The following is a 21055-nucleotide window of genomic DNA, read 5'->3' as shown; positions in this document are numbered from 1 at the left end:
TTGGCGCCGATTGATAACTGTAGACGAAACTTGGATTCATCATTATACGCCCGAAACAAAAAACCAATCTAAACAGTGGATTGAAAAGGGGGAACCAGCCCCAAAAAAACCTAAAGCTGTGTATTCGGCTGGGAAAGTGATGGCGAGTGTTTTTTGGGACAGCCATGGAATTATTTTTATCGACTATCTTGAAAAAGGAAAAACTATAACAGGAGCATACTACGCATCATTATTGGACAAGCTAAAGGAAGAAATTTCGAAAAATCGGCCACATTTGCAAAAAAAGAAAGTCTTGTTCCACCAAGACAACGCACCATCTCACACCTCAACAGTCGCCATGGCGAAAATCCACGAATTGCGGTTCGAACTGCTTGACCATCCACCTTATTCACCGGATCTAGCACCAAGCGACTTTTTTTTGTTTCCTCAACTTAAAACTGCGCTCGGCGGCCAGAGATTTTCGTCAAATGAGGAGGCAATCTCTTTCGTGAACTCGTATTTTGCAGACAAAGACGCCAAGTACTATTTGGAAGGGTTGCAGAGATGGGAGCATCGCTGGGAGAAGTGTGTGGAGTTACAAGGAGACTATGTAGAAAAAAAAAAAAAAAAAAATTTGAAAAAGTCGCGTGCATCATGGTTAGGTCGGTTATTTATCGGACAGCCCTCGTACATCGAAAATTATTTTAAATTCACCTAGTAGATATGTCAGAGCTTCTGCACATATGTACATGGTATATGCCTATGAAATATTTTTTGGAATACCCGATATATATCCAAGAGACTTTCTTACCTACATTAAACTCTATGTATTACACCGTTCTAATTTCAATACACCCCGTCGGTTGGAGAGCCGTTTTTTATTCATCAATTCATCTTCTACAGGAATACGAATTTCTATTCACTGACCTTCCTCTGAACTGTGTTACAACTAACCGGTAGTGAAGAAAGTTATAATATTTTAATGCACTTTTAAATAACCTTTGCTGCCATCTTCCATTTTACCATCAAAATATATGTAGGAGGCTTCTTGATGACCTGTACTAGTTATCTATGGTGAATAGGTATACCATATTTATATGAATGGCACCAAAAGAACACGCTAAACTATGACACATCGTCCACACATAGATCCTTTTGTTTTTACTTCAGTGCGCATCAAGTTGGTATTGCTTTTTGAAGCAAAGTTGTCACAGTCAATGTTGCTCCAACAGCACACGGTATGCGTGTTTCACTGGTTTGCATTCAAAACGTATGCCTGGCTTTGTAAATGTGAGTGTGTATGTTCAAGTAACTATGTGTGAATAGTTGTGCCTCACTCAAATGTCATTCAAACTTCTGAGCTCCCATTCATCTATACAAGTCAGCCGCAACGCATTCAATGAAACAAAATATTTACTTTTCAAAAATACCTGCACGCGTACCACACACGTATACGTATGTGCATATATCATACATATAGTGCATGGGTCATACCTTTGTAGGCGATGCGTCAGCCAGTGAGGAATTAAATGCATGGAAGTGGTGGATAGCTAGTAGGGAAATTTTAGGTTTAGTTAAAACAAATATTTTTTCTTGTTTTGGGTCTTTCAGAAATGGTTAGGAGAACGTTTGATAGTCATGTTTATAGACTTTTTTTTATAAAAAGTAAATCAAAATTGCTAAAATATGAGGGTCTTTGACAAATAAATCCTTTAAGGCAAGCCCGTCTAATACTAGCTGCCGTTAGATCAATTTATTTTGTAAAAATCTCACATAAACTATAAATTTTTCTCAACAGGGTAGCTGCAATACCCAACAACCCTACTGACACACGTTTAAAAATGCAACTGCAAGTTTCTACAGCAATATTTTTCCATGTCTCTACTTTTATTTCCAGTTCTATTTATTATAGTTTTTTTGTTTTTGAAAAAAATGTTATCAGTCAACTTTTGCTTTGTCAACAGCAAGTCAATGTCGTTGCTACATTGTATGCGTGCCACAACTGCAATGCAACTACTGCATGTAATCAACTAACATACAAACATATTTGCGCGCAACTATGCAGGGGAAAAGCCTGATTGTGCCGTGCCGCTTTGCCACCTTTCATGCTCAGTTGTGTGGCAGAAAGATATGGCAAGTAGCGCAGGAATGTCGGTCGTCATTCACTTTTGATAAGAGTCCAGTCGTTTGCTTTACAAGTCTGTTTTGTTTTTGCTCTGCTTATGGGGATATGCATAACGCGATATGGCAACTATGGAAATACGAATGGAAATGTATACAAATGAAGGCAACAAAAAGTTGCATGCGGGTAGAAGATAGTTTTTGTTGTTGTTATTGTTGGAGCGCAATGCAGGTGGTTTGTGTTGGGTTTTTACCTAAATACATATAGAGAGGTATATTTTAATTTTATAATAATCTTATGCATATAAATATGTGCCCGTATAACGTCCAAGCCACAGCTCGGAAAGCCGTGAAAATTTGTGCAGGTGATCCGTTAGTCCAGCATAAGGTTCTCACGGAGGCCTTTTTGTGAAAAATCACCACCGATTTTGCAATATATTTATATAACTCAAGAAGAGCTGAACCGATTTGGCTGAAAATTGGTGCGAAGGTAGCTTAGAACCTGGGGACGGACATATCTTTTTTATATTAAAAGTCAAAGCAATAAGAGGTTTTGATAGCTGTATTTGAAAATTAGAAACTTATATAGTCGTTTTTTTTAATACATTTTTATCGATTTTTTAAACTATCATATTGAATCGTGAATGAAAATCAGAACAGCAATTTAGTTGAATAGAAATTTGAAAAAAAATATACACTGACGATCCGCAAACTATGCTTCGTTTATTGCTCTTCCGCTTCTGGTTAAATAGCGTGGCTATCTGCGGCGGTTGTTGTCAGTGCATCTGCAGTCGACAACCATATTTATCTCTATCATTTATATAGTTTTTTACTTTGTCATCTCATAGCAATCAACTGACTTCATAAGTACATGGAGCAGCTACTCATACATACACACATTTATTATATAATATGTCCGTGTGTGTATGCACTTTTTATCAACTTCAACTATAATATCATACTCAGCATTACTGTCACGCTGCAGAAAGTCGACAGCAAACGTAACTATATGTACATATGTATGTGTGTACTTTTGTGTGGATAATAACTAACTTTTTGTATCAGTTCAGTGTGTTAGTTATAGACTCATCATCACTCTGCTCACAAATGTCATTGTCGCTGCCATTGACGTTGTCGTTATCGTTATCATCTCGGCGACATATTTCATCTTTTCAGATAAATATGTAATAGCCGAAGCACATGTGACCATAATGTTCGTTGGATCATGATAGCTTTTGTCACTGCAGTTCTCAACTACAGACTCAACATTTTACGATATGATTCACCATATATGACGGCGCATCCTTGCTGCTGTGGGCGGGCGTCCTCTTGTGGTTGCTTGCGCCATATTTGGTGATTTTTGTGATTTTATTTTTATTGTTATTGCAAATATTTCTATTAAAGTGGACTTCCAATCACATGCACATAAATCAACTCTCTGATTGATTTCACTTATTTTATGGTCATTTTACTTGTGTCTAACAGGGAGGGAGATATATGAAAAACTATGGATGATAGGAAAGAGTAGACTTCGTAAAATTGTCACAACTTTTGGCAGCAGAGTTGACGAAAGAGTTTATATAACTAACTCAAAGTGTTATTTTTTTGTAGAAATATATGTATATATATTTTTTTTTGTTGGAAAGGGAATACTAAATATATATATGTATATGATTTAGTGTTTCTACTGTAACATTTAGAAAATAATCCGAACTATTTTGTGGAACAAACATATTTTGTTAAGCAATTTTATCAAAGAAAAAATATTGTCGAGTTATGCAATTATTCACTTGGGCATTTCATTAGTTTTCAGTTATGTTCATAAGTATATTTTTGGCATATTTGATTTATAATACTGGGCATTAAGAATACTTTTCACTTACTATTTATAATGCTTAGTACTCAAAAATATTATTGTTAAGATTTTTATGGCTCACCTGTAAAGAAAGAGAATAAACAATTTATGATAAAATATATATTGACGGTCAAAAGGCTAAGAGTTTAAATATATATAAATATGTCTTTAATTATATTAATACATATTTAAAAATAAATAATTTGTTTAGATACATATGTACGTTTCCACCTCAACATACTCTTCTGCTGTTGCCCCTTTCTTTCATTTACTCACCGCATCTTGCGAATCAGTAAGGACCAAACCCGAACCAAACTTGAAATATTTTGTTTAAATGATTTTCTAGAAAAACCTGCACCATAAAAATGATAGATATATAAATTGAGGCTGAACAAATGGAAGAAAATGGTTTGTTATCAGTTACTACGAACTATTAAAATATTCGCTTCGTTTACGACAGTCTGGTCTCTATCATTATTAAAGCTGCTCTAGTGGGATAAATGATTACTACAAGTAGATCAACATTAATGGAAATTGATGCAAATTCTTGTACCGTCTTAGCAAAGCATGCGCTCAAATCAGATTAGATCCTTCGGAACAAGAATACTATATTTAATAATTAGGGTGAGTTATCATTGAACTAAAAACATAGTTGAGCATTAGTAAAGATTACGTTATGTTAGGCTAGATAAACAGGCTCACTTTTGATAGGGCAACGAATACATAGTTTCATGTGGGTTGCTAAACACAGCTGTCCGTTATGACGCTCAGAACCCTCAAGAACACAAATTTACTCAGTAGGCTTATATCTCCTATATATAATTCGCCGGATTTGAAAAAGGTATGGCAACTAAGTGAGAGCAGTGAAAGTGTCTAGATGCCTCCACACCATATTCTTCCCTGCAACTTTGAAAAATTGCCTCCTCCAAAATCTTTAGCCTCACCGCGCGAGTGCCAATGGTACAATGTCCAGTTAGAGCACCAATGAGTGCAGCTATGCTAAGAGCTAGTCGTTCTTTTTACGTTCCACTCTGAGACAGAAGGCTTTCGCAGCCCTACAAGTGCTTATCGCTGGCTAACGCTTAATGAATTCGCGCGAGACCCAAAGATCCAGTGCCCGAATGATTGATAGCTTTACATTTTTCGAATATTTCATTGTTGTCAGGCATCCAGCCAAGGGTAATATGGAAAATAGTGAGGTCATATTGTACAATGATTCACAAGATTTCCTCTAACTGTCAGCGAGTTCAAGACCTATACAGCAGCACTGCTAACGGGAGAGTCTACTTGAAACACATTGGTTTGGCCGTCTCAAATAGGAACTGATAGAGAGCTCCCGACAGAAGACTGCACCGCCAACCTCTCGCTTGCGCTTCGATTCATTCGTTGTTATCGACATGAAGTGCCGTCGTTGGTGATGTACTACGTAGCGCAGCACTGATGTAAAATGAAATAAAATAAAATAAAATAAAATAAAATGAAATAAAATAAAATAAAATAAAATAAAATAAAATGAAATAAAATAAAATAAAATAAAATAAAATAAAATAAAATAAAATAAAATAAAATAAAATAAAATAAAATAAAATAAAATAAAATAAAATAAAATAAAATAAAATAAAATAAAATAAAATAAAATAAAATAAAATAAAATAAAATAAAATAAAATAAAATAAAATAAAATAAAATAAAATAAAATAAAATAAAATAAAATAAAATAAAATAAAATAAAATAAAAATATAAACAAAACTTGTATTCAAGATTTCATTTTTAAATAAAAAATTCTTTAACCTAATTTAATGTGAGCTTACATAAATATCAATAATATTACCAAATACTTAAACATAAAATCTGAAAGCTTCTAAACTTTATTTTCTACTAAAACTGAGTTTTTTATAATATAAAAAGGTCAGTCATTTGAAAATTTTTCGAAATATTCTCCTCATGGAGACTCGTTCCACATTTTCACTACTCGCCTTACTAAGTCATTTCAATGATACTCAAATTTCATTTCCAATTTTTAAAATCAAATTTTATATCTCCCATACGACAGTTTACAAATAAATAGAATAGTAAAGCAATAACAAAACCCAATAACTGCTGACTGTGGCAGTTAAAAAGTGAGCATTTAATCCCCGTGGCATGTGTTCGCGGCCATTTTCAATAGTTATAACTAAGCCTTCAACAACACGTGTATTTAATAGCCGATTCCTAGAATATTCCGGGCACTTAAGCACCTGCAACAACACAGCTGAGCACAAAATTTCGTTGCCGTTATAGCAGAGTACAGACCGATGTTAGCACTCAAAACTGTTAGGAGGCAGTATCTTTTTCATTAGTAGCTGGCAACCGCTGGCAGTAAGAAATTCCCAACGATTACAATGGCCATCTTAGTTTCAATGTTAATTCGCTGCAATTAAGCTAATTAAAAATAAAGCGAACATCAATAGCGAATGCGAAGCACCACAAACACATGTACGGTTTACGCTTTTGTTTTCACCACCCATCCCGTTTCATAGTACAGTTAATCGAGCAATTTCAGCGATTTCCAAGCACTTGTCCGGCTTGATTGCAATGAAGGGAAAACACACGGGAAAATGTAGTAGAAATCAATTTAAATTTTAAAGTAGAAAATCCTCAAAGAAAGAAAAAACAATCTAGAAAAAATCATCAGCAGTCAGCATGAAATGCCCCAAAGGCGAAGATGGTCAAACATCGAAGGTTGTAAGAAAAGCAATACGAAATGGAAAATAATAGCGGTGAAAAAAGGAAAACTCAGCAAAAAAATGCTGATAAGAAAAGCAGCTTTTGAATGTAAAGTAAGAAGGTAGTGGCGATGGAGGAGCGCCTCAGATAATGAGAAGAAGATACAAAAGCTGCCGCACAGAAGCCTCAACTGACGAGACGCCATGTGGTATGAGCAACAATGCACAAGCAGCCAAATACACACGTAGACAGTTAAGTAATAGTGCGCCATTGAGCTGAAACTGTAAGAATGGTAGAGCTATAATGTAGCAGGTTGTGCCTGGACGAACGGACGGACAGAAGTAACCCGTTAAAAAAATAGCAAGCAAAATAATGAAGAGAATGAATTGCGAATGGAGAAAAAAGTGAGCTCAGAAGATGTTACCGCAGTAAAATGAGCTGAAAATGATAACGCGACTGATGAACAGACGTTGCGTGTAGCTGAACGGCAGCGAAAGAAGGTGAAAAGATGGGTACGACAAGATATGCAGCACAATTAAATGGTTGCGCAAAAATGACAGATTTTCATGTGGGCTTGGTGGAAAGAAAGGTGAGCTGGTGAAAGAACCTGTTTTTGGCATCAGATAGAAAAGAGCATTTGAGAATGGCGATAAGGGAATATTATATTCAAAAGACTATGTGATGGGACAAAGTGGTCAAAAAGGTCTTTACTGGCTGGTCTTTTTAGATTTTTAATATTGTGTTAGGGACGTGAAATTTGTGTGTTTAAGAAATATAATATGCGAGTGTTAGTTGAAGTATAACATAGGCTAAAGCATTCGCAAATCTTTTGATAGAAGTTTATCTTAAGCGAATAATTTGTTCATTATATGTAGGAACTATGAGAAATACTATTTGAAACACTTAAATTGCATGGCGTATGTCTCAAAAATCGATTTCAATGAGGCGTCAAGGACTCTAAGTCAGCTAACGGTACTTTTTTATGATTTTTAAAAGTCAAATTTCTCTGCTTTCTATTATCACGGGGTCCGGGGTTATTTTAGGTGCTCTGGCATACATTTTATACAGAATGATCAAAGTGTTAGGTGGACCATATTGGGTACTCCTTCGAGAATCTGGGCAATAACTGAGTCAATAACATAATTTATACGAAAATGATTTTTTTTTTTTGCACAAAATTTTCCGAGATAATTAAGGTAATTGATTATTTTGGTTAATAAAACTGAACTTTCTGCTCCAATATGGTCTCTTACTAGTGCCAAGTGAACTAAACCATAAAAAGGTTAAGTTGAAAATTACTGACAGTGTTTTTCATATTTCGTTGTGTGAGATTTTAAGCCTCATTTAACGAAATAAATAAATTAAATTCGAGGAAGTTGAAAGAAGTTTACAGCTGTTCAAAAATTAGTGAAAATAAATTCGCAATATTTTGAAGTTTTTGTATAAAAAAGAGAATAGTGCCACGCGATCCACCAATGAAATTTGTGAAATTTAACGGGGACGATGTTTTATCAGTTCATGTAGCACAACAATGGTTCGTTCGCTTCCGTTCTAAAAATTTCCATATGAAAGATGCACCTCGCTCTGATCGACCTATCGCTGAAAAAGTCAATGAAATTATGGAAAAGATTGACCAATACCGTCACATAAGTAGCCTTGATATCGCTAAGGAACTTAAAAGTCACCTTCACAGGTGAATTTCTGTTAGTAACTATCTGTTCAGTTTGTACGGCAGCTATATGCTATAGTAATCCGATCTGAACAATTTCTTCGGAAATTACATAGTTGCCTTAGAAAATAATCTGTACCAAATTTGGTGAAGATACATTGTCAAATGTCAAAGTTTTCCATACAAGAACTTGATTCCGATCGTTCAGTTTATATGGCAGCTATATGTTATAGTGGTCCGATATCGGCCGTTCCGACAAATGAGCAGCTTCTTGAAGAGAAAATGACGTTTGCAAAATTTAACAAGTAAGGAAGGGCTAAGTTCGGGTGTCACCGAACATTTTATACTCTCGCATGATAAAGTGATAATCGAGATTTCATTATCCGTCATTTACATATTTTTTTAAACGTGATACCTCAACTCAAATACCGTATTTGTGTAAAGTTTTATTCCGCTATCATCATTGGTTCCTAATGTATATATTATACAGAGAAGACATCAGATGGAATTCAAAATAGCGTTATATTGGAAGAAGGCGTGGTTGTGAACCGATTTCACCCATATTTCGTACATGTCATCAGGGTGCTAAGAAAATATTATATACCGAATTTCATTGAAATCGGTTGAGTAGTTCCTGAGATATGGTTTTTGGTCCATAAGTGGGCGACGCCACGCCCATTTTCAATTTTTATTAAAAGCTTGAGTGCAGCTTCCTTCTGCCATTTCTTCCGTAAAATTTTGTGTTTCTGACGTTTTTTGTTAGTCGGTTAACGCACTTTTAGTGATTTTTAACATAACCTTTGTATGGGAGGTGGGCGTGGTTATTATCCGATTTCTTCAATTTTTGAACTGTATATGGAAATGTCTGAAGGAAACGACTCTATAGAGTTTGGTTGACATAGCTATAGTAGTTTCCGAGATATGTACAAAAAACTTACGTCCAAATATGCCCCTCCCTAATGCGATCCTTTGTGCCAAATTTCACTTTAATATCTTTATTTATGGCTTAGTTATGACACTTTATAGGATTTCGGTTTCCGCCATTTTGTGGGCGTGGCAGTGGGCCGATTTTGCCCATCTTCGAACTTAACCTTCTTATGGAGCCAAGAAATACGTGTACCAAGTTTCATCATGATATCTTAATTTTTACTCAAGTTACAGCTTGCACGGACGGACGGACGGACAGACGGACGGACGGACGGACAGACAGACATCCGGATTTCAACTCTTCTCGTCACCCTGATCACTTTGGTATATATAACCCTATATCTGACTCTTTTAGTTTTAGGACTTACAAACAACCGTTATGTGAACAAAACTATAATACTCTCTTTAGCAACTTTGTTGCGAGAGTATAAAAACTGAGGGACTAGTTCGTATATATACAGACAGACGGACAGACAGACAGACAGACATGGCAAAATCGACTCAGCTCAACATACTGATCATTTATATATATACGTAATAGGATCTCTGATGCTTCCTTCTGGGTGTTACAAACTTCGTGACAAACTTAATATACCCTGTTCAGGGTATAAAAACTTGGTAAATGAAAGCATTATTTCTTTATAGGTTTAATTTACTCAAATTTGTGCTTAGTTAGTCTTCGTTTCTTCTTCGTTTTAATGATATAAATATCGCGCCATCATAATTTTGGACAGTTATATTTTTATTTTATCCAAACGAAATCAAAGAGCGGAAATAAATTGAATATTAGTGAAAACAGAAATTTTAATTTTGAAGAATTTGTCAAGTAATTAGCCAGATATTGCCTGGCAAGAATGAAAAAAAAGCTTTCCACCCTTTCTAGCATTACAAAGCAACCGCAACTTGAAAAGCCAACACTTGAATTTACTTACGTTTTCTTTGAGTTTCTGCATATTTACATACCGTCGACCCTTTTTAAGCAGCTATTACGAGTAAGTAACGCAAAGCAGCGAGAAAAAAGAATTCACTCTACTCTTATTTTCAATAACCGTGCGTCTCAAAGCGACGAAGGAAAGATGGCTGCGCAGCTTTTGTGTCGGAAATTGTCGTGCGAGGTACCGCAAATATGCATTTTGTGCCACACAGACGAACACCTTTTAATTAAAATGATGGGTAGGCAAAGTATTGGAGCAAATGAAGGCCATTTTCTTTCTGTTGCTTGCCTCCGACTTTAAGAAAACTCGTGCTCGTGTGCCCGTGCGATGTACACAGCCGCAATTTGTTGTATCTTTTCGCTTTTGGCTTGTAAGTAAACCCTTTTTAATACTTAAGAAATGTAGACTTCATTAAGTTCCCCTCTAAGGACTTACTTTCAACTTAAGCCGATATACTTAGGCACTTGCGTGTAATTAAGAAAAGGTTTCACGCCAGCAGCGGCCTCACCAAAGACGATTAAGTCTGGGCTATTTTATAATTTTATTTTTTTTTTACCGAAAAGCAATAATAAAATTTGCAAATACAACAATTTGGTTGATTCGCCAACAACAAACACAAGGCGTTGCATAAGGCATTTAGGATAGCCAATTTTCGGGCGATTTGGGAATAATTAAAACGACAAATGCCAAAAACATTCATGCAGAATTTATGAAACACCAAAAGCGACCGCTTAGTGGTTAAGCGAAACAGCAACAACAAAAGGCTGTATTAATAACTGAGTATGCAGCAACAAAGTGGCTGTCAATTTCGTTATCGCCGCAAAAAAAAACACCTCTTCGAACTGATATCAATTTGCTTGTGTTGCTCTCTGGTTTTGCCACAATTTATGACTCACTATCAGCGATTTCTGCGTTTCTGTGCGTCCGTTACATTTTTACAAGCACCCCTTCGTAAATATGTCGTTATCTACATATGAAGCGCCGCGCTGAGTGATTGTTGACAGCTGTCGAAATGCTAGTAAATGTTTGTTTTGATTTTCATGTTCCTCGTGCGCCGTTAACTGCTCCCACTTGTGTTGTAGCTTTGCGATAAGCGCTTAGCCGATAAGATAATTGTCGTTTTTAATATGCGCTGGCCACACCAAAATTGATAAAATGTGTTTGGAGTACTTTGTTTCATGTTTCTATTCGCTATGGTGTGCACAGACTGTGCATTAATGAGTTCGTATGCGTGCTTATGAAGCAGTATATGACAAGACCGCTGCTTAAAGTATACTCAGAAAAATTCTTTTAGATATGGAGAGTTTGGTAAGTGTTCCTGCGACTCCTGCACCAATTCCTTATGAAGTTCTTGAGCCGTCGGTGTATCATTTGATTGTAATAGCGATCCCGTTTTGTCAAAAGCTTCTTGGATGCCTTGGAAGGTGCATACATTACTTCCCCTTCTCTTAGCGAACTCTGTATCTCCGAAATTAGCTAAGACAGAGCAGTATTAGTTGATCTGCCTACTCTGTAAGCATGCTGGTGCGCATGCAGTGTTGCAAATTTCAGCGCCTTTGACATTATTTCATAATCCACGATCTTAACCATACTTTTTAACAAGAAGGAAGTTAGATAAATTAGCCTTAGCACTTTTCTATCTTTAGTCGGGGTACAAAAATAATCTTCGTGGTCCTTGATAGATCAAGGATAGGCCCAGTAAGAACCCCTTCGATTGCGGCAAGACGAATTATGCTAAGGGTAAGTAACTCAATAAGCCTCCTGTGATCTACTTTTGGCCAAAAAGATGTCACAGATCTGTTGCAGATCAAAAGGATTTCGAAGTTGCATAAATGCTGGTCGACATCTTATCAGTCTGCTAGTCGATTAGTCTTTCCTAAATATTCGGAAAATTTGCAATATTGAGTTAATCAATAGAACTCAGAATATGTATTTATATATACATATGTTTATCTTCTTTGATTAAGCCACTTCATAAACCACTCGGTACATATCAACCTATGTGAAACGAATTTTTTAAAAGATGGTTGACTGAACAGCCACCGACCCCTAAATAAAACCCCTTCAACGTGCCTACACTGCATTTCTTACTAAGCAAAAAAATTTGACATAAATGCTTTCCGCGCACTTGACTCACCAAACACTTTCTCGATGGCACGCGTCGGATCTGCCAAATATAGATATTTGTCCATAGTTTTCAAGTAAGTATATATTTGAACAACACGACTATGTACAATTTACTAATAAAGAAATATTTTTAGTTTTATTGATAATAATATTTTATTAATATTTTTCGGAGTCGGTCTCCACAAGAGCCTCACGCAGTATAAACTACTCACACCTTTTGTTTTCGTTTCTTTTCTTTGACTTATCGCCGAAGCTGATAAGTAAATGATTACTAAATGTATAATTTTGATAAAACTGTTTAAGTTTTAAACAGCGAATACAACACTGAATGAGAGCTAAATTGATTTTTGAGTTAACGGAGCGCGCAATTTGATGTGACAACCTATTTGAGTTATCGAAAATATAAATGTGATTAAGAAAGAGAGTTTCTGCAATGCGTTAACGCTCTTAGTATCGTATGAGTAAAATGGCAAATCAAAGGAGGCTAAGTATTCACGTTAATTACTTCGTGCCTCTATTGAGAGACACCAGTTTCATGAAGATAGCTTTGAACAGTGCGGTACAAAGTTTTTTTTACTCTATGTTATAAAGTATATTTTTAACGAAAGCAAATTTGACTTGAAGTTGCTGATATTCAATGAATTTGTTAGCAATAACAAAAAATACATTATCATTTTCACAGTAAGACATATGTATGTATGTCTAAGTTCAAGGCCAAAATATATTTTTTAAATTCTCATAAAACATTTTAGCATTTTCCTCTGCTTTATAGCTACTTCAAAGCAATTCTCTAATGAAGATAAATTCCCAAGCGTCATTTTGCTCTTACCAACAAAACACTAATTACTCGTGCGAACGCCAACAACTCGCCACATGTATATAGGCGAAATTTAATGCACCGAAAAATCTGCACTCGCAAAACCGCATTAAAAATGTAATGAAACAAAAATTTACCCCGTTAACAACGTGACCGCATAAATTTGCACACTCCACACAGCAAGTCGAGTCAAATAGTCTCTGGGGTGCTTGCTGCAGCGCGCGCAGCCACTGTGAGAGCACAGCATTTGCAAAACTATAACGGTGCGCACGCTGGCGCTAAGCATAATGCCACACATGTGTCTTTGTATGCGTGTGTGTGCATGTGTGTTTACATACTAGCACATAATTTCTAATTGCCCCCTAATGGAGTTTGACGCGCAAAATTAAGCAATGAAAACGGTAATGTATACGCCATGGTGGCTAGCGCTGTGCGGCGCACTGCTCTGAGGATGTGCTTGCAACTATTGCTGTCAGCTGCTGTTTGTATATGCGCCAATTTGTATGCTCAGTATATTGTGCCATTTATATGGAAAGTAAACAGCTGTTTCGGCAGTCGGACAAAACAGTTATTTGCACATAACATACTTATATATATATGCATAGGTGCATGTGTGTATGTGTGGAAAAGTGTCTGTGTGCGCGCACTTATTGTTGTGTATACAAATTTTACGTTTTCCAGTACATTTGCGGCGAGTCATTTGGTTGAAGTGGCATTTTTTAGTGAACTCTTTATTTCTCTTTTACTGCGCTGTGTAGTTTTGTTGTAATTTCCTATTAAAATATTTTGCTTTTCTCTCTTTGAATAGTCGCTGAATGGCATAGTGTGTATATTATTATTATAATGTTGTTGAATGTGAGCTATTTGGTTGAAATGTTTGGTTAGATAGATTAACAGAAGTGAGTTTTGAATAAAAAAAAATTAAAATATTTTTATTTTGTACTTTTGATGACATTTGAAACGAAATTTGCTTTTTCCTGGTTATAAATGGGCAAGATATGACTTTTAAGTATCGTTTTAATACGTCGTCATCTCCAATTTGTTTTCTCGTATTCACTAATGTTTACAATTTCATGGTGGGAAGATATACGCAGGCGCAACGTTTAGAAAATATTAAATTTTTTTTCAAATTGCAAGTTTTAGTACGCTTTTGCACCTTTCTTTTCATAATAATCAAGTACCAATAAGACAAAAAATAGCTCGGTATAATGCTGCCGTTCAGGCAAGTGTTGCTGAATACCGTAGTTTGTCGACTCCATGACGTTTTCAAGAAGAATTGGGACTGAAAGCCCAACCTGGTGAGTTTTGAGGAGGGATTTGTGCTGGCATACATATAACATCAAGAACTAAAGCCATTGGATCAACGTAAACGTCGTGCTAGCTGATTTGCTTTGGAACGATTTACGATAACGATTTTTTCACGAAAATCATTTTCTCCGATGGTGCGCTAAATAAAAAAAGCGTCGATTCTGGTGCGAAAAAAATCAAATTATTCATGAATAACCATTACATTCACCTAAATTAACGGTCTATACTTCTTTAAGCATGACCACGACTACTGTCTATTTAGAGCGATGATAACCAAATTTTTATGACCGCAATTAGAAGATGCAGCATCTGGTTCCAACAATATGGGACTACATGTCACACAGCGCGCACAACAACGGAATTATTGCGAGAAAAGTTTGAAGCTTCGATTATTTCAAGAAATTGTGACATTGAATGGCTTTCAATAATGTAGGATTTAACACCACTGACCATTACAAGTCAATAGTGAATGTGTTACTCATGAAATACGATTTGATTTAGTGGACATAGTATACGAAAATTGGGTTCAACGAACTCGAACTTAACTGTATCGATTCTTAATCTTAACTGTATCGATTGGACTTCACATTTGATAAAAAAAAACATTTGAATTTGTTTAAGAATTTCAGCATTTTCAGCAGTGTCAAAATTGTCTTACCTTCCAATCATAATTTTAACACGAATATATGCGAGGTTTGCAATCAAGAACTTCAGCAAATTTTATTTCTTTATTTAATATAAAAAATTATTTGAAATAAGCACATCACTACTATTTCGATAGTTGAAAACAAATATAAGATTAAATTATACAAAATAATATTTTTAGTATACAATTGATCTCTAGGCGCCTACCATAAGGGTTGAGTTTTGAAAGTGGTACTATATAATTTAAAATCTTTCAAATGTCTTCTTTAATATGATTTTTAACTCTGTTAACTTTACAAAAATAAACAAAACATAAACCTTAAAAAAAATTAAAAACAATCATGTTATCGTCTATATTTACTTTGTGGTTCTTACAATGAGTTTATGCAAATTTCTAACTGTTTATTTGGGTTCGCAGCTCAAGACACAAATTCGAGCATTATTTTCCTTCACTTTTAGCCACATACAACTACAAATGCACATACATACATGCATACTAAGTGTAAATGTAATAGCATATGTTCTGTGGAGTTAAGAATAAGCAGCTGTTGCGGTTCTAGCTGCGGCAACTTCCGAATGGTTCTTGCCAGTAGAGTCAGTGGTTTTTCTATTTTCCAATGTGTAAATTGCAAATAAGCAGGATATGTTATATATACATACGTATGACTATATATTATATCTTCAGCTACTTTCTCAACGCCAAATAGAGCCACAATATAAAATATTCTAAAAAAGCTACAACAAGCACACATTGTCGCGTGTTGTAATACTTTTTTGTGTGCGTTCGTGGTTGTATATATTTTATTCAACAATTTTCTTCAGCGAATCTCAACGGAAATTAAACCCGAGTATGCCAAAGCAATGAGAATAATATGGAAATGCCAGATTCTTATCTAACTACGAAGCTAAGGAATTTGCACGCATACATATACAGTTATACGAGCTTTGAGTTACATAGAAGCTTTTGTAAAATCCGCTGGCGTGAGCTAAGTGCCTACTTGTTGTATTAACTTTTCCGTCACTTCAGCTGCAAGTGGGTGTTACACGCGTTCGCTGTGAGCAATTGCCAAGTGGAAAAGCTTTGTCGGTTTGATTTCATTATTTTTTCGTTTGTTAGCTGGCTATTCTTCAGTAGGAGGAATGTTTTCAATTAAAATATTTGTTAAAAAAATAAAAAAATGTCTGCAGAAACTTTGCTGATCTTTGTAAATGCTCACCACTTATTGGAATTTAAGGATAAAAAAATTATGTAATAAATTAAAAATATTTAAATCAAGTACGCCTTTCAACATTTTTTATATCGAAGCGGAGAAGCTTATTTAGCTCTCATGTTATACACTACAAATAGGAGTTAACTTACCTAAACATGGGATCGCTATAAAAAGTTTAAGCTGTTTGTTTTATTTTTGTATTAATTTTTAAACTTAATATATAAAATAATCAATTTTTCAATTTAACGGGCTTTACTAACACTTTCAAAAAAAAATTTTTTTTTACGTTTTCGATAGTTCATATTTCCAAATATCCTGTGAAATCGGCAAGGTCGTATCTTTAATAGCTTTGGGTTGGCAGCGTTCTGTAAAGCGCCCGCTAGGAGGTACAAACATACGCAAGCGAAACTTTAAACGCGTTTTTCTCGAAACGACATTTTTTAAAATTGCTGACATCACAACTCAACGAGAAACTAACTCATCGACTATAAGCTAAAACTGGGTATTTTTGAATACAATTACTATACAATGACCTACGACCTTTTTAATTAGTTGACAATTGTCAATTTGGCATTAAAGAAACGACAATTTTTTACCTTAAAAACTTTTTTTTTAAATTACGACATTTTGTTAATTTTTGATATTTTTCAAAGATCGTTGGTCATTGTATAGGAAATATCTTTAAGTTTAATAAATCTTTTGAACTTTTTTGTTTCAGCAACTCATTCGGCCGGAATCATGTCAGCAGTCAATCGAGTACTTTCTTTAAAAAAAACTTCGCAAAAATCGCCTAATTTTTCATGCGTTTCACTGGTAGAAGACCATAAGAGGTCTTAACATTTTATACATGCTCAACTTCAATTTTTAACCCATCTATCGTCCCCTACATAAAAAAAGAAAAATAAAAATTTCATCTTTGCTTCCATCGCAGCTATAATATTCATAAATTCGTTCGGTTCGTATGACAGCAGCTAAATGCTAAAGAAATCCGATACCGGTGAGCCAAAAACTGAGGGTCATGTTAGCCAGATGGGTCTGGCTAAATCGACTCAATTCGTTTGCTGACATTTATACCACTGGCATTAGTTTTTAGTAAGCGCTTGTCGTTCCGAAGTACATAAAGTGCATTCAGTGATTTTTACGTAGAGTGAAATTGCTTAGTAAAGAAGTTCCTTAAAATTTTTTGATCAATGAAGTAAAGGAAGTGGTACCGGAGAGTGAACGATTAGCAATCAGAGATCTAACTTGCATCGTTGGAATATCAGAAGGATCAGTAAAAACCATTTTGAAAGATCATTTGAAGAATAAACTAAGAATTTTAATATTATGAACACAGTCTTTTGCTAATAATAGTATTATATATATTTAGTGGAATCTCCGACGTTTGATTTTGATGTTATAAACTTTGCAGCAATTTTAGTATACCCTGTTCAAGGCATAAATATAAAACAGTTGTATTTCTGTAGGGACATATGCCGCTTAAATTTTATACGAAAATAAATTGTCAAATGTACGTCAAACCAAAGCAAATGTGATTAGTAAAATCTTAACATCATCACTGCTTAGTGGATGTCTCTTTAATAGAAGTTTCGCCAACTCAATTTGCAACATATGATTTCAAGCGCAATTGATCCACAAGTGTAGGGTAGATATTGAAGTGCCAATTCTTGGGTATAAAATGGAAATTATTGGATGCTACTGCATCTTGAAACTAAAAATTAAACCCCGCTGTGCAGTAGACCGGTCACCATAGTAGGCCTTGTGGTGAAAACGATTCTGCTCTAACTTTAACTTCAGAGAAAATTCTTCAAATACTTTAAATTTAGTCTACAATAACCTTAAGAAATATATGAAACATTTTATATTATATTTTGCAAATCTGCGCATATTAAAAAAGAGTATGTTTCTTTCCTAAGCTCATTTTAATTATCAATAAAATATGCGAAAGAGGAAAATGTCAGCAACTTTTATCGCTTGAAAAATACTATCTCAATTTAAAGTGAAGCAGTTCAGATATTAGTGGGCAGCACGTTTAAATAACTGATTGTATAGTTTTCCAAAAATATTCAAGGGAAAGGGGAGATATCTTCGTTTTTCGACAGTTTTTCCACATAGAACTCTTAACCCTCTAAGGTGCCTAGCAAAAATTAAAAAAAAATGTTCTGTGAAACATTTGCATCACATTTAATGCGACCAAAAATTATTTTTAAGCCAAAATAACAACTGAATGGGTTTACTTTTTCCTCCCTTTGCTTCGTTAAAATTGTATACGAATACACTAGCATTAAAACTTGTCCAATAATATTAAATGAAAAGGATCCAAGGAAGCAAAGCAGTAAGAAATTTAACTTTTCGCTATTATCTAAGACATATATTTGAGAAACTGTATATTAGTTTTGTTGTAATTAAACAAATCGAGCTAAATTTTAAGCATTTTATGAAAAGCTTTTTGCTTGCTTATTAATTTTCCAATGTAAATGGCAGGTTGAAATAAATAATAATAGTTGAATTTCTTCATTTCTGTTTATCAATTGTAAACAAATATTTTTGAAAAAGCTTAAACTTAAAGCTAAAAATCCCGTTTCAATAAAATGTCCAGAAAAGCTGGCATTCAAAGAATTCCTACGTTATTTACTGCCGCTCACAAGTATTTGCTTTAAATTCTTTAATTTAACTTCGTTTGATATTTCCAGCGAATGCTCAAACTTTTTAACAAACCGACACATAAACATACATACATATATGTAAGTGTGTAGATACTTTTCACTTTCAAGTCGAACTTTGAGTTGCACCAAAACTTTTGGCTAACTTTCAACATATTTCTAATACATTTATTATTTATTCACTCCTTTCATTTCTTGAAATTATCACTTGTTGTTGTTGTTACTTTATTTCCATTTTATTTGATTTTTTTTATTTTTGTTTTTGCCGCAAACATTCCGACATTCACCACAAACGCATTCGACAACTTTCACACCAACTTGCCAACGCACAAATTCGAAGCCATTAACGGCACCTTAGATAAATGCTGCTGTGGTGCAGCGGTGGCGGGTGTGAAGGTGTTGAATTGCTGAGGCAAAGCAACCGGAAGGATAACTGCTGCTGCCTGCCGGTGCTATGTCAAAGGAATTTAATAAACACCAGCGCAGTTCGTTGAATATTCCCCATCACCATCACCATTTACAACAATAAAATATTCTCAACTTATTTTTTCTTTGTCATTATTGCTGTTGTTTTGTTGTTTTTGTGTAAAATGAAGAACATGACAAAAATGCAAATACTTTGCCCACAATATGCGGTGAGTGGAATAGCTGAGAGAGGGCGAAAGACTAAAAGAAAACCAAGGTGAGTGGTATGGGTGGTGTCCATTGTATTTGTTTTTGTTGTGGTTGCTGCTGTTGTTTATCCACAAAAGACCAGAAGTCGAGAATACGCAAAATGCCTGCTCAAATATGCTCGGCGGCAAAGTCAAAGAACAAAAGGCAAGCAAATAGCAGGCATACAACTTGAATGACGCCAGAAGAATGTCTACAAGTATGAAGAAGTTTAGTAATTTCCCAGCCGCAGCATGCAAGGACAAACATTTGCGGCATTTCAAAAGCACGAGAGGCATATATAGCAGAATCGGAACGCAGAAAACGAGGGAGAGACAATTTGAAGTGCGCCTACCTGCATGCCAAGGTGCGAAGTCACACGCCGCCCGAGGCGTTGTGGTACCACATAAAACGCATTTAATCGCTGCAGTGGCCAAATCATCGTTTTAGGCTTGACGATCTCTATAAAAGCATGTATTCAAATGTGACTACAATGAACACTGCGGAATGCCAGTCAACCTGGTGGGCAGCCTTTGTATAGGCACGTGCTGCGTGACAAAACTTGGTGCTTTTCAAAAGGCACATAATGAGGTGCGTGGCATTCAAACACGCTTTTGCTGCGTACAGGAATTTGTATTAAAGAAAATCTCATGGACATTCACAGAAGCTGAATATAGTACAAAAGTTGATATGGGTGAGAAATAGGTTGGAGTAGCTTTAGTTTTTTTCAAAACAGTAAAGGTTTTTGGTAGCTTTAGTATAAAATTATACGAAAAGTCGGTTTCTAATTCAGTTGGTAAAAAGGCTTAGGTGCAGAAGCAGTCTAAGTTAACTTCTGAGTGTAATATCTACGTTTATCTGCCATCCTATCAGAGATTTTCCAGCGTAACCGAGCTACAACGTGGCAAACCTTGGTCTTAAAATGCAAAGGAAAATTGAGGAGAGTTATATAATAACCGCACCTACCGAACAAGAAATGATAGTTTTGAATAATGAAATCTTACTGATAACTTCTAAGTATTTACCATCAAAAACCGGTAAAAAACTTTAGCATAAATGCCTCACACTAGTGCATTCCCGGTGGGAGTAAAATCTTTTTGCAACGAACTCTACACAAAACTAGAATTTCTAATCTGTACCTAGTATGTAGCATATAAAGGGTGATTTTTAAGAGCTTGATAACTTTTTTTAAAAAAAGAACGCATAAATTTGCAAAATCTCATCGGTTCTTTATTTGAAACGTTAGATTGGTTTCATGGACATTTACTTTTTAAAGATAATTTCATTTAAAATGTTGACCGCGGCTGCGTCTTAGGTGGTCCATTCGGAAAGTCCAATTTTGGGCACTTTTTCGAGCATTTCGGCCGGGAATAGCCCGAATTTCTTCGGGAAATGTTGTCTTCCAAAGCTGGAATAGTTGCTGGCTTATTTCTGTAGACT

General features: G+C 35.2%; 1 long non-coding RNA gene across 10 annotated transcripts in view; it reads right to left on the bottom strand.

Moving 5' to 3' along the window:
- The window catches only part of LOC105229869 (complexin), a 349701-nt gene that overhangs the window by 86557 nt on the left and 242089 nt on the right, over positions 1–21055 (bottom strand). The window contains exon 1 of one of the 10 annotated variants that reach the window (XR_007421479.1): positions 12331–12467. The exons of the other annotated variants lie outside the window; for them this stretch is intronic. This is a non-coding gene — a long non-coding RNA (complexin). Of the gene's footprint in view, positions 1–12330; positions 12468–21055 lie in introns of those variants that run through there. 10 annotated transcript variants of the gene reach the window in all.

This window comes from Bactrocera dorsalis, chromosome 2 (genome assembly GCF_023373825.1).
Source record: "Bactrocera dorsalis isolate Fly_Bdor chromosome 2, ASM2337382v1, whole genome shotgun sequence".
Classification (NCBI taxonomy): domain Eukaryota; kingdom Metazoa; phylum Arthropoda; class Insecta; order Diptera; family Tephritidae; genus Bactrocera; species Bactrocera dorsalis.
Note: the sequence above shows the minus strand (reverse complement) of the source record. Positions and strands in the feature narration are given on the sequence as shown.